Genomic DNA, 15,310 nt, shown 5'->3' with positions numbered 1-15,310 from the left:
CTGGCGCTTTTCACATTTGCTTCTACTCGTATGTCCCTAAACCTATAAATTCATTCGGATTTCGGTACAGCCGTGTTAACTGCGGCAGGCAATAACCTGTCCTGCCGCTGATTTACGTCACAGCCCATCACATACGACGTTGAGTTTTAGCACATTTCAACATTATTTTAGACTATAAAGGTGGGCTTGGTAATTTTACTCGTAACATTTAAGGTATATTGTAGATATTCTTGAGTTTTTGAGTTGTTTTAGTGTGGATTAGTCTTCATTTTGTTTTTGTAGACTACAAACATACAATAGATATTCCCGTATTTTCTTATACTCTACACTCCTTAAACCATTTTCGCCTGTGTGTTGTCTTTTCGTCTGTGTGTTGACTTACCTTGCTGGACTGCTTGTCACAGATATATGTAATGATCAAAAACTTCGAAGATAGTGTTCCCAATACTAATTGAAGCTGGTCCAATATGAGTTTTCCATATTTTTCCAAAATTTTGTCGTTTAGAGGCATTTCGATTTCTTTTACTCGGTGGAGAGTAGTGAACGAATTGCATATATCAATGTTTCTCTGAGTCCTCTACAATGGAGACAAAACAAATATATACACAATATAAAAATAATTAAGTAAAACAAATATTACTAAAAAACAAACAAGTAAAATACTTTTACATTTGCTGTTGTGAAAAAAAAAATGTATTTCGCTCCAGTACTTTTTCATTCGACTCCGTCAAATAACAAATAAACACTTCGCCGATGCAATTAATCAATGAAAGAGCTGTTCCTGCTGTACAATATAACAGTATTGTAGTATTAAACAAAGAAAATATAGGTTTTACCCTTTTTTTAACCTCTTTTTGTGGGTTTTTTTCGTATCAATTGGTTTGTGGTTTATTAATTACCATTTAAAAAGGATCTGCATGTATATGTTTATTTTTTAATATTTGTAGTTTGTGCTCGTGAGGTCTTCGTGGTGCAGCGATTTCTGACTGCAAACACGACGGTAGTAGGTTCGATTCGCACTCGGGGAAACGAATTATTTTCAATTCTTCATTCTCGTAATAAGACACAACGTTCACTTCGGAAACACAAAAAATTGTAGATATCACTTATAAAAAATACATAATAAATAAATTATAACAATAACACAATCAAAATCTCGTCTGTAAAAACTGAATTAATGTATCCAATAACACTCGCGCTCCATAAACAAACCACTCGCGTTACTTTAGTCGCTTAAGTTCCAAGGAAACAAAGGAACAGACACATACGCCCTAAGAACATATCTAACCTCCTTTTGGGCTTCGCCATAATCGGGTAAAAAAACAACAACAAATTCATTGCTCTTCAGTAATTCAAATTTAAAAGTTACGACGTATATAACTAAATATAAAGCAAAGAAAATACAGAATAATATAAAGTAAAGAAATTACATTTAAAATGTAGCTACAATCCACATTACGCATGTAAGAAAAATATCAGCATAAATAACTCAGTTTGGCGAATTTCACAGATTTCAGAGTATTCTCTCTAACTGAATGGTGTGTTAATGGCGTGGGGATTCCCCGCTTAGCCCAGCAATTGTGAAGCTTTTGAATCTCTTTTTACAAATTGGTCCGCTTAACCGTTCTTCCAAGCGATTTGACGCATCTTTATTAGTTTTGCTTTTAGTGTGTCTATTGTCTTATACTATATGTGGATTTTATATTTTCAGAAATTACAGTATACATTGACATAATCCTTTTTATACAATCTCTCTCTCTCTCTCTCTCTCTCTATTTGATTAAGGCTTAAACCACAGTTACGCGTAACTACAGTAATTTGCTTAATTACTTTGTAAACTAGTCATGTCATTCGCATTTCCAATTCAATAGTAACAAATATTAATCACTCGGTAGATTGGGTTTATTAATACCTAAATAATTGGTATCAATATGAGAAGATTGATGTGAGCAATTGATTCAAACACCTTCAAGATTAAGTAATGTTTCTATCAGTTAATTAGTTTGAAATTGACTTGCCTTGTTTACTTGTTGCTTGTTAGTGATGGCTGGTCCATTAGTATAGCAAATGCTAAAATATAAAATGGTATTGGCTTCGAATCAGTTAGAAAATGAAAAAACGTACAAAAATTTGAACCTGCGTCTCATGAACCCCTCTGGACGCTGTGATCCCTAATGCCATTACGTTCTTATCAAACGTTGAAATTCTTACACGTTTTTAACAACTAATTGTTAACATCTCTGTAGGGAGATTTGTATAAAATTTCCGCTACCGCTTCTTCTTTATTTGTTTACATAAATTAAATTACAGATTTCGCCATCCACATAAAAAAATCTACATATTTTACAACTTCTTTTCACCGTTCCTTCAATAAACATAAGCAGAAGTTAAAAAAAATCCTACGATATCATAGATGTTTGATTCTATTGAGAGAAATATATGCCGTAAAAACACATTTGACTTCAGCAGGCTTTTAACGGAAAGGAGGAAAAATGACACCCGCGGGAAACGGCAGAGCTTCTAAATAAATATGGGCAAATAAATTATTTTTCCTTCCGACAGGTCCCCGGACCCGTGTTGGTTATATCTGTTCCAAAGTTGATATATTTTTTCATTGATTTAAACCACAGTTATGTTTTATTATACCAAGTCATTATTTGATATTAACTTTTTACATTTCAGGGTTAAAGAGATTTTCATCTTTTGACATCCTTTTATTAGGTTTCACCAACATCTATAATAAGAAAACTTTACAATACAGTTCAAAATTGCCCGTGACTTTTTACGTGAAAATTGGCACTGAATTCGAAAACAATACAAATTTGGAAAATAACAACACCGGATGTCCTTATCTCAAAAAAATACCCCCCAGAATATTGAAAAAATGTGCTTTTAATTGTGCTTTTTTTTTACTTTTCTTTGTACATTGCCTATATCGCAATTATAAAAGATACCTACTTATGAGTAGGTATCTTAGATATCTACTATTGATATAGTATGCTATCTAATATATTAATATATACCTATATATAATTTTGGTATTTAGGTTGTAGAATCAAATGGATACCTTAATTATAGAAAAAGGTAGATAGATATATTCTATCTCTTCATATTTAATTTATATGAATTATATCATCAATTTACTTTAAAATATTTTAAATTTCGTCTTAACAAGACATGCTAACGAATTTAACCATAAATTTATTAGTACGTCCAACGACGCTTGAAAACAAGATGATATTTGGTGAATTTACTAGCGCTAGGTGCTGAAGTGACCAGTGATTTATGTTCTTTGCAAACTTGTACTGATAGCTTCTGCTAAAGTTTTAAACAGTTTAAAAATCTTTATTCATTGCTTAATTTGTATGAAAATAATAATTTGTAATCCATAACCGAGGATTAATGTATAGAGTAAAGACTAAATTAACTGACTGACTTACTATAAAATTAAAACGGTAAATATTTTTAATATCGGCATCTGATTCAATCGCGCAAATTGAGATTATTTTATTATCGCTCTTCTATTTCCTAGATACCAAAATATTTTATTTATTTAACGCATAACTGAATTTGTATTAATAGTATTAATAATCTTCAAGATCAAAGTTAATCGAGGTACAACGCGACGTTAAGTTCCACCAGACGCGCATCTCCTCCAAATTTCGGCGGAAAGTGGGGGGTGGAAGTATCTTAACGGAGACGAAGTACCTTGACACTAGGTTCCCAGGTTCCCTCTGCTAACCCTGCTATGTGCGGAACACAGCGTGAAGCTAAAACAAACTACTAGTTATACTATCCACTATACATCCATTTGGTATCCTTTTCTCTTTCACTATGGGCTGTAATAAAATGGAATAAAATAGAATGATTGTGGAGTACGACCTATTGCAAACTGACATCACCATTTATTTATATGGTTATCGCAGAAATATTACCATATAACGCATTTTAAACCATACCATTACCATATAAAGCTTAATATAGTTAGATATACTACGATAAAATTCTATTCATCTGAACTGCTGTCTCCTGTAAGCGTGCAATGGTGTGTTTTTAAGGTTCCGTGTTTCTTAAAGAAAAAAGGGACCCATATAAGATCACTCTCTTGTTAGTCTCTCTGTCTGTCAAGACTCTTTATCTCAGGAATGCTAGGAGATATCGAGTTGAAATTCAAACCATATACCTAATCAGTTCTACGGCCCCATGATTTCCTGAAAAAAAAACGTGCATCTACATTTAAGTAATGGCCGATATATCTGGCCATATGAAGGTTTCACAAACACGCTGCAAAAGTTGTTCTTATTTTTTGACTACATTCACATAGAAACTTAATTTTGATGATGAAAGGGTCCGTAGGCTTGAATATTTGATAATAATTTCTCGAGATAAATATTTAATACTAATTTGTCGTTCTGACAGACGATAAAATAACATCAACGTCCTTCAAAGAGTTTGATAATTTTTTGATCTAAAACGAATGAAGTGAGCCATAATTGACGAGACCGAACCAGAGGCTCAATCCCCTGATATAAATAAAAAGTATTTATTAAAATCCTAAAGGACTATTTAAATCGGTGTATTTCCAGATGGATGGTGGATTTATAAAAGTGATGTGATATTTCAATTAAGTAGAAGATAACGAATTTTAAGCCTAATACTGATTGCTTTATCATAAAATATTATAGCTAATCTATATAATCCCACATATTTTATAAGAATATGTAAAAAGTTATTTTAAATATATACAATTGTGTGTTTGTTTATAAATAATATTTTTTTTAAATTAGATCATTAATTGGGATCTGGTTGACATTTATAAAAGTAAAGCAACTTGAATAAATAGGCACACCAAGATTGTAAGTCTAAATCCGACTGATGGAAACATTATATAATGTATTGTATTGTATACAGATCAGAGATTGATTTCTTGGACTGACAAGCTATATAATTTTAGCGTGAAATCTGCATGCAATCTCGTAGTAAATGTCTTGACAGACGAACACACGGACAACAAGGTGATCCTACTAGGGTTTTATTTATCGGGAACAGAACCACGTTCGATTATTAATGGATACATGGCACTTCATACTATGTTTCATAGGAACTTCCTTCCACCTTCCACCACGCAACTGCAACAATGTTTCCAGGTTGACACAACATGGGTACCTTTAAAAAAGCGTATCTATCACCACCTCAAAGGCCGGCAACGGAACTCTAACTCCTCTGTTGTTACAAGGGGTCGTAGGTAGCGGTGATCACCATCAAGTGACCTGTACATTCGTTTTCCTTGTCTTTACCATAAAACCCTAATATATATTTTTTTATTATAAATAATTAAATTAGGTAAAAAAGTAAAGCCGCTGAAATAGCGTTGTATGTATGCATAAAAATACAAAAACGTATTTATAACGATAATGTTTTCTTATCACATATCAAATTCTGAGAAAAAAATCGTTACCTTACAAAAATACGTAGCTAATAGCTGGCGTATTAAAATAATATGACAGTAGGATAAAGATAAGAAAATTTATATTATTTTAAATTTACTTAATAATGTTATTTATTTATTTAATAAAGGCTTGTATTTAAACAACTTTATTCCTTATCCCGTATCCTTATAATTATATATATGATAGGTAAAGAGAACCTAGTGCCAAGACACTCCGTTTTCATTTTCTATCTAAATTTGAGCCATTACATCAATTAAAGATAAACTTAAATTACAATACGTACTGTACAAGTATACCAAAAGGGAATTTATTGTTTTATTTTTGAAGGCAGTAATTCATCGTCAAACCGATTTATGCATACGTAGTTCAATTAATCATACTCGCTTTGACGTGATAGATAGCTAACGTCACTCGTGTACACTCGCCCTTAAACTAACATTGCAAGACTAATTATAAAAATAAAACCATAGTTATTCCGCATATAGCAGAATAGGCAGGGGAACCTTATGTTCCTTTTTCCTACTCTTTGCGATAGCGGGTTGGGTGCGGAAAATCAACGCGTCCTGTCTAGATACTCCAGCAAGAGAATGAAATTAATTCCTTTTTCTAGTGGGAATCGAAATCAAACCATAGCATTTACAGTCACATGGAATTATTTTTAGTCTCCTTTGAAACGGCCTTCCGGCAACATCCATTAGATATTGAAATCGAAATAAAACTTTGTAAAATTAATAACAAGAATACACAAAAAAGTTATGAAGCCTTTCCCATATTGAATGTAATTAAAAATCGAAAAAGCTAGTTTTTTTTATGTCGGTCAACAAAATAACGCTAGAACCGGAGTCCTAGTAATAAAATCTAGTTCAATATATACTCGTACGTTCACGTATAAATTTACATAAAAGTAAACAGTAACGGGCCGATAAAAACGTATGCATCTGATAGGGCACAGTTGAAGGTATATGGAATTGTGCTCTGTTTTGCAGTTTAGGAGTTAGGAAGTTCCATTACTTTGCTATTTACTACTAAATTGATTTATTTAGGCCAATATTCGTAGTAAGTATTTTTACTTGCTACGCTGTGGTAAACAAAGTGGCGAATTGAATCATGCCACGCAACATAGGATTTTCTCTGTCTCTTCACTATCTCTTCAAGGGTGAGCTACTCCTACCCCTCCACGACGGTGTCGCTGTCAAGATCGGTCCAGGTCAACCAACAGCAGTAACGTCCAGTCTAGAAAAAAATGATGACGATGTCTCTAATTTAGGTGTAAACCGAATAACGAAGTGTTTTAACACTAGGTTGTCTCTGCAACAATTCTGTGTTACTATATTCTGAATGAAAACTTATAAAAATAGTCTTATAGATATTTATCTACTTAATTACCTTAAACTAATAGAACGATAACTTTTTAAAATGGTATTGTGATTGTTTTCTTATCAACTTAAATACAAAACCTTGTCGTAGTTAACGTAAAATTCCTAAAATTTACGCCAATGTTATGATAATTTATAACAATTCTTCATTTAGATTGTTCAACCTACCACCTAACAGTCGTGATAGCCATTATTTAAAAAAGATGGTGAAAATAAGTCAAGTGTTGTTAATATTTATATTAATAATAACTGTGCCACAAATATTAACCGTTCTGTATCAGCTTGAAAATGATTTTTTTAACTCCTTTACTTTTATTTCTGATAAAAATGTGTGTGGCAACTTTTCTACTTGGGTATTAGAAATGGAAGATCCAGATGACGAAGATAAATTCTACATTCGACCGCTAGATGTACCAAGTTGTATAGCGTTTTCATTCGATTTATCGTCAACAAATTGTATAAAAATGATAGCAGGCATCGAAGCTGTTTCGCTTGCAGATGAACTTACGATAACAGTATATGAAGAATCGATCCCTAGAGATATTATAGTTGCAAAAAATAACACACTATCTAAAGAAGATTCAGCAAGTTTTAATGGAACTGAGGTTGTAAATATTACTTTTGATAGTCGCAATACTACAGGATATGTAAGTATTCTAATATAAGTTTATTCATAATAAATGCTGAGGCCACCTCGCGATTGTTTAAGGTTCTATCGTTATATAGGTTGATTATTATTTTTAGATTCTTTCTATTTCTGATAGAAATATAAAAGCACTGAGTTAGGTTCTGCCATTCAATACGCTACGTCACAAAAAATTAGGTTCACTCTGCTATGTGGCATGCAAAAAGCATAACTGTTTTTTTTTATACATTGTAATTTTTTTCTGATAAGAAAGTTGTAAGGAAACGTTTTTTACATTTTAGGTGAAAATAGTAGGGCAGGCATCCGAAAATTCCACTATCAAAATAAAATTGATTGAGAAATATAAGAGAAATGAGATTACGACCGTTGAAACGAAAAATGGAAATTAAAATTAAAAGTGGTAAGCATACTACAACTACTTACTAAGCAAGATAACCTTTAAACGATAAACATAACACATAGTTAGTTTAGTACATAGTAGTAGTTAGTTTGCTGTAATAATGTTATAGCAAACTTACATTGAATGTATTATATCACATGTATTACATAAAATTAATCATCAATCATTTATAATCAAAATTTACTTTTTATTTTAATCATCATACTTCCTATAAAAATATTTGAATAAAGCATATATTTGAATAAAAAGACCTTAAATTATACTTAAAAAATACTCTTGGTTGATAGTTAAATCACTAATTCTTACCTAATAACTTTGTCAGTTTTTTTTCTAATTATATATATTTTTATCAACATCGGCATCTTATTAAAAATGAAATCTTGATCATGATAAAAATGATTCCGCTCACAATTAACAATTTCGATAACATATTACTTAAGGGATATGAATTGGAGTAGCACTTAGTTCCATCGTTCAAAGACAACATGACAAACATAACTGCGCTAGTATTATTATTTATAATCACACAAATACCAGGATTATTAAGTGTTGTGTATAAACTTGATGATGATTTACATTCTTCCTTTGATTTGGATTCAGATTTGAATATGTGTGATGATCTTCCTACATGGATTTTAGATAAAGAAGACATTAATGATGACAGTGATAGAAGTGATTTTTATTTACGTCCACTTGAAGTGACAAGTTGTTTAACGTTTTCGTTTAATATAACCGCAGATGGTTATTTTCGAATAGAATTAAATGTAGATTCAATATCAGCTAAAGATTATGTTAAAATTATAATTTATAAAGAAAATTTTATAGCAGAACGATCAGTGGTAGCTGAATATATACTATTGCCGTCAGAAAAAAATACCTTCAATGTATCACAAGTAGTCATAGTTCCCGCAAAAAGCAATTGTAAAAAAGGATACGTATGTACCTTCTGTATAATAATATATTTATTTATTGTATAAGACACAACAAAAAAAAGGTTTTAAAGCACACCTTTTGTGTTTTCTTTAAAAACAATTTCGTTTTTAGATACATTTCAAACATGAATACTTTATCAAATGTATGAATTATTTTGAAAACATTTTTTATTACAAAATATATTTATGGAATTATGATTCAATTTCAGTAACTTGTATATTTATGTAATACTTGTTAATTAATAGATTGAATAATTTTATATTTGTGCACATAAAATATAAGTATGTATGTATCAAAATACACCACCTACAGAAGAACTCACGTATATATTTATTCTATTCCTTAAAAACGATGTGATAAATATTATTGTTCTTACGTTTCAGATCAAAATATTGGGGCATGCCATAAAAGAATATTCTGTGAAGATAAAATCCATAAAATATACTTCTTATAACATTATTTATTCAGAGTACAAATCCCACAATGCTAATAAAACAATATCAGTCAATTCAGACCATTATCTCCGTAATAATCCTACATATTTTTACTATACGGATAAAAAATCAATTAATAAAGAAAATATTCCTTCCATGCGTGCAATAACACCTAAATCAACAATTGTTACACAAACCATTATACCATCTCCAGAACCAATAACTGTGAGCCCCAACACTACCATAAATCCCACCACTGCTCCTGTTACAACTGTAGCACCGCCAACGAATCCTATAACTGTTGCACCGACGACCATTCCCACAACAGTATCACCAACAACATCTCCAGAACCAATAACTGTGAGCCCCAACACTACCATAAATCCCACCACTGCTCCTGTTACTACTGTAGCACCTACAGTTAATCCTACAACTGTTGCACCGACCACCATTCCCACAACAGTATCACCAACAACATCTCCAGAACCAATAACTGTGAGCCCCAACACTACCATAAATCCCACCACTGCTCCTGTTACTACTGTAGCACCGTCAACGAATCCTATAACTGTTGCACCGACGACCATTCCCACAACAGTATCACCAACAACATCTCCAGAACCAATAACTGTGAGCCCCAACACTACCATAAATCCCACCACTGCTCCTGTTACAACTGTAGCACCAACAGTTAATCCTACAACTGTTGCACCGACCACCATTCCTACAACTGTTGCACCGACCACCATTCCCACAACAGTATCACCAACAACATCTCCAGAACCAATAACTGTGAGCCCCAACACTACCATAAATCCCACCACTGCTCCTGTTACTACTGTAGCACCGTCAACGAATCCTATAACTGTTGCACCGACCACCATTCCCACTACAGTATCACCAACAACATCTCCAGAACCAATAACTGTGAGCCCCAACACTACCATAAATCCCACCACTGCTCCTGTTACAACTGTAGCACCGCCAACGAATCCTATAACTGTTGCACCGACCACCATTCCCACAACAGTATCACCAACAACATCTCCAGAACCAATAACTGTGAGCCCCAACACTACCATAAATCCCACCACTGCTCCTGTTACAACTGTAACACCGTCAACGAATCCTACAACTGTTGCACCGACCACCATTCCTACAACTGTTGCACCGACCACCATTCCCACAACAGTATCACCAACAACATCTCCAGAACCAATAACTGTGAGCCCCAACACTACCATAAATCCCACCACTGCTCCTGTTACTACTGTAGCACCGTCAACGAATCCTATAACTGTTGCACCGACCACCATTCCCACTACAGTATCACCAACAACATCTCCAGAACCAATAACTGTGAGCCCCAACACTACCATAAATCCCACCACTGCTCCTGTTACAACTGTAGCACCAACAGTTAATCCTACAACTGTTGCACCGACCACCATTCCCACAACAGTATCACCAACAACATCTCCAGAACCAATAACTGTGAGCCCCAACACTACCATAAATCCCACCACTGCTCCTGTTACAACTGTAGCACCGCCAACGAATCCTATAACTGCTGCACCGACCACCATTCCCACAACAGTATCACCAACAACATCTCCAGAACCAATAACTGTGAGCCCCAACACTACCATAAATCCCACCACTGCTCCTGTTACAACTGCAGCACCAACAGTTAATCCTACAACTGTTGCACCGACCACCATTCCCACTACAGTATCACCAACAACATCTCCAGAACCAATAACTGTGAGCCCCAACACTACCATAAATCCCACCACTGCTCCTGTTACAACTGCAGCACCAACAGTTAATCCTACAACTGTTGCACCGACCACCATTCCCACAACAGTATCACCAATAACATCCCCAGAACCAATAACTGTCAGCCCCAATACTACCATATATCCCACCACTGCTCCTGTTACAACTGTAGCACCGTCAACGAATCCTATAACTGTTGCACCGACCACCATTCCCACTACAGTATCACCAACAATATCTCCAGAACCAATAACTATGAGCCCCAACACTACCATAAATCCCACCACTGCTCCTGTTACAACTGTAGCACCGCCAACGAATCCTATAACTGCTGCACCGACCACCATTCCCACAACAGTATCACCAACAACATCTCCAGAACCAATAACTGTGAGCCCCAACACTACCATAAATCCCACCACTGCTCCTGTTACAACTGCAGCACCAACAGTTAATCCTACAACTGTTGCACCGACCACCATTCCCACAACAGTATCACCAATAACATCCCCAGAACCAATAACTGTCAGCCCCAATACTACCATATATCCCACCACTGCTCCTGTTACAACTGTAGCACCGTCAACGAATCCTATAACTGTTGCACCGACCACCATTCCCACAACAGTATCACCAACAACATCTCCAGAACCAATAACTGTGAGCCCCTACACTACCATAAATCCCACCACTGCTCCTGTTACAACTGCAGCACCAACAGTTAATCCTACAACTGTTGCACCGACCACCATTCCCACAACAGTATCACCAATAACATCCCCAGAACCAATAACTGTCAGCCCCAATACTACCATATATCCCACCACTGCTCCTGTTACAACTGTAGCACCGTCAACGAATCCTATAACTGTTGCACCGACCACCATTCCCACTACAGTATCACCAACAATATCTCCAGAACCAATAACTGTGAGCCCCAACACTACCATAAATCCCACCACTGCTCCTGTTACAACTGTAGCACCGCCAACGAATCCTATAACTGCTGCACCGACCACCATTCCCACAACAGTATCACCAACAACATCTCCAGAACCAATAACTGTGAGCCCCAACACTACCATAAATCCCACCACTGCTCCTGTTACAACTGCAGCACCAACAGTTAATCCTACAACTGTTGCACCGACCACCATTCCCACAACAGTATCACCAATAACATCCCCAGAACCAATAACTGTCAGCCCGAATACTACCATATATCCCACCACTGCTCCTGTTACTACTGTAGCACCGTCAACGAATCCTATAACTGTTGCACCGACCACCATTCCCACAACAGTATCACCAACAACATCTCCAGAACCAATAACTGTGAGCCCCAACACTACCATAAATCCCACCACTGCTCCTGTTACTACTGTAGCACCGTCAACGAATCCTATAACTGTTGCACCGACCACCATTCCCACAACAGTATCACCAACAACATCTCCAGAACCAATAACTGTGAGCCCCAACACTACCATAAATCCCACCACTGCTCCTGTTACAACTCTAGCACCAACAGTTAATCCTACAACTGATGTACCGACCACTATTGTGAGCCCTTCCACTATTTTACAACCTACTACTACCCCTGTTATTACAACAGAGTCACCGACTACCTCTCTAGATCCAATTACTATAACTTCTGTTACTACACAGGTTCCAACAATCTCCACTGATTCCACTATTACTGAATCTATTACGAGCGACTCTTCCGCCACATCAAATTCAATCACTACAGATCATAGCACATCATCATCTATAGACATTACTACCGCGCTGGATACTGTACCACCACCGAGCGAAAATGTGCCAAGTTTTTGGCAACCATTGACAATTGTTCTAATTACTTTACCAAGTCTTGTTGTGATTGGCTTAATAAGTTTTGGAATATACCAGTTTTGTGTATCAAATCTCTCAAATAGTCGTAGTTTATTTTTGGAGAGCGATGACGAGTCACCTACGTTGGTGTATGTTAGAAGAAATGGAAGTATCGATGTTTAACTGATTCTTGTTCAGTTTGGTATTGTTTAATATCGAATCGAATAATGTTTTTAGTAAATAGTTAATTGATAATATTTTAATAGTTAACTTATTGTTCTAGTCAGGGTATATTAATATAATTTTGTGAAAATGTGTGATAAATATGTAATAAATATCGTAGTATAAATTTTATAAAATATAGTTTTTAAGGACAACAAGCATTGCCCAACACACTAAATCACTCAAACTTAAAATGGTGAAATGAAGAAATAATTTTCTGATTATTTACATTTTTAATTTTATATAACGCAAAAAACATGGCAACAAAAATATTTTTGAAAATAATTATAATAATAATAGTATTATATCACTTACATAATTGTATTACCACTTAACTGATATTGAATTGGACACAAGATGTACCTATGTATTATTATTGCATTTAAGTTATTTATATGTGAATAAAATTTTACAAGCATGGCTGGAGCTGTAGTCAATTTATTTTTTTATCTAATTCATTATACAGGGTGGAATTGTCAGCACCACTTTAAATGAAACCACAGTTTTAACTACTCTATAAAAGCCTAATATAATTCGAAAAAAAAATAATTCCCAAAAATGAAAAAGTTATTTTTTCAAACAAAATAAATAATAAAATTATCGTTTCAAAATAAAACACCATTTGTATAGTATAACATAGGCACGCACACACTTACCTGTCAAATCGGAAACGTCGCACACGTATGTGTGCGTCACACGAAATACAGGTATGGATAAAAATCGTGAAATGAAAAAAAAATCCTATGTCCAAACTGTTGAGGTACCTTGATTAATTTCTTAGGTGTGGGTTTGAAATATATTACCTTATATGCAGTTTCAATAAAAGAAGCGCTGCCTCTTCCACCCTGTATAATAGCATAAGAAATTAAATATTTTTTCTTTCATTTAGTAAGGTACAGGAAGAAAAGCTAGTAACAAAACAGTTCTTCTCCCTTTCTCTACATTTCACCCAAATTTGAGATATTGCTTTTATAGTAGAACTCAACGGGAAAGGAGAAAAGATAAATTTTCGAGTGGGACTCAAATCTCAACCAACCTATATACAATTAAGCGCTGTGCTAGCATCTATATGCCACGACAGCTTCGTCTATTTACAGATTTACGTAAAATGAAGCTATTGTATGAAATATCGTTTTCTTTATATAATGACGACCATAAGTAAAGAAATAAAATATGAATTGTTTTGCGATAAATAAAAGCGGCTTATTAGAATTTTTTAAATAGTTTTACTTTAATGAAAAAATGAAAAAGATTATTTTATTCCTACAATTGATAGTTCCACTAGCAACAACTACATAATAGTTATTTCGTTCTTAGAAAACTATTGTACGCAAGGTCGAAAGGGTTCATTCTGTCACATTAAAATTCTATAAATAAATTATTAGGGAGAGAAGAAATTATTTATTGTATTATTCAATTGTTTATTTTATATCTTAAAAATTAAAAGAAATATTTTTTTTGTTATTCACAGACGTGAATATTTTTTGGCCAACTGTACCTAATCAAACAAAATGGTAAAATAATTCATAAAATCTATTTAATAATATTATACTAAAAATAATATTAATAACAAAGTGAGGCCAGTCGTTGCACAGTAGCACAAGCGTTCAACTAAACTCTATAGGCAGTGAGTTCTATTCCCACTCGAAAAAATTAAATATTTCATATTTTCATTTTCATTTCATTTTCCTCGTTCTGGTAACGAGGCAAAGCCCGACATTGGAATTTACCAATCAACACGTCTTGCCTCCAAAATTCGGTGGAAAGTAAAGAACGAAAGCCTCTTGTTTGACTGTGAGCCCAATGGGAACCAAGTGTCTTAACACTATGTTCCCAGGTTTCCTTTGCCTACCTATATGAAGGATAGAGCGTGAATCTATAAAAAAGAAAGTAAATAAATAAAACATTAAAAACATTCTTTTATATAATTGTATTTTATAAAGTTATCCCATAACTCTGAATCTATTTCCCATTTAAATCACTACAATAAAATTAGTTTCATATACATAGTTTGAAACGCCATGCAATATCCTCAAACGATAAGTAAAGATAAAACGACGAAATAGAAAATTGTAATTACCTTGTAATTATTTATTGTACATGAAAACTCTATTATTTGATAAGAATATCAAAGATGGCGTCAGTGCCTGTTTAGACGCTTTGCATGTCCATTATAGGCGTCATATTTGATGATATGGTAGCTATTATTTTAATTAATTAAAAATATAGATAAGATTTGT

The sequence above is a fragment of the Heliconius melpomene genome, chromosome 4, assembly GCF_056956725.1.
Source record: "Heliconius melpomene rosina isolate 202511_hmr_F chromosome 4, ASM5695672v1, whole genome shotgun sequence".
NCBI classification, from domain to species: domain Eukaryota; kingdom Metazoa; phylum Arthropoda; class Insecta; order Lepidoptera; family Nymphalidae; genus Heliconius; species Heliconius melpomene.
The sequence above is the reverse complement of the archived record's forward strand: the minus strand, read 5'-3'. Positions refer to the sequence as shown.